Here is a 630-nt window from a genome sequence, read left to right as displayed (position 1 = left end):
GTAAAACTCACAACTCATTCCTTGGGTTTGGAAGTGTCCATGTCGGTGCCGAGTACAAGTTACCGCGTTCAAAGTTTGGTAAGCAGCGCACTCGACCTCCAACATAACACTTCACGTCTTGATATGCTCTCTACAAAAGCGTGTGCCTATGTAGGTACAAATGAATGTACGTCCCAGATAGTGACGATCTCTGGGAGGAAGAACCTTAAGGAACTCCCCGCACATATCAAGAATTATAGGTAACGCTGCCAATTACCTGTTTCTCTTAGTAAAACTCACAACTCATTCCTTGGGTTTGGAAGTGTCCATGTCGGTGCCGAGTACAAGTTACCGCGTTCAAAGTTTGGTAAGCAGCGCACTCAACCTCCAACATAACCCTTCACGTCTTGATATGCTCTCTACAAAAGCGTGCGCCAATGTAGGTACAAATTAATGTACGTCCCAGATAGTGACGATCTCTGGGAGGAAGAACCTTAAGGAACTTCCCGCACACATCAAGACTTATAGGTGAGAACGGCCAATCACCTATTTCTCTTAGTAAAACTCACAACTCATTCCTTGGGTTTGGAAGTGTCCATGTCGGTGCCGAGTACAAGTTACCGCGTTCAAAGTTTGGTAAGCAGCGCACTC

Source organism: Anopheles merus, unplaced genomic scaffold (genome assembly GCF_017562075.2).
Source record: "Anopheles merus strain MAF unplaced genomic scaffold, AmerM5.1 LNR4000411, whole genome shotgun sequence".
Lineage (NCBI taxonomy): Eukaryota > Metazoa > Arthropoda > Insecta > Diptera > Culicidae > Anopheles > Anopheles merus.
The sequence above is the reverse complement of the archived record's forward strand: the minus strand, read 5'-3'. Positions refer to the sequence as shown.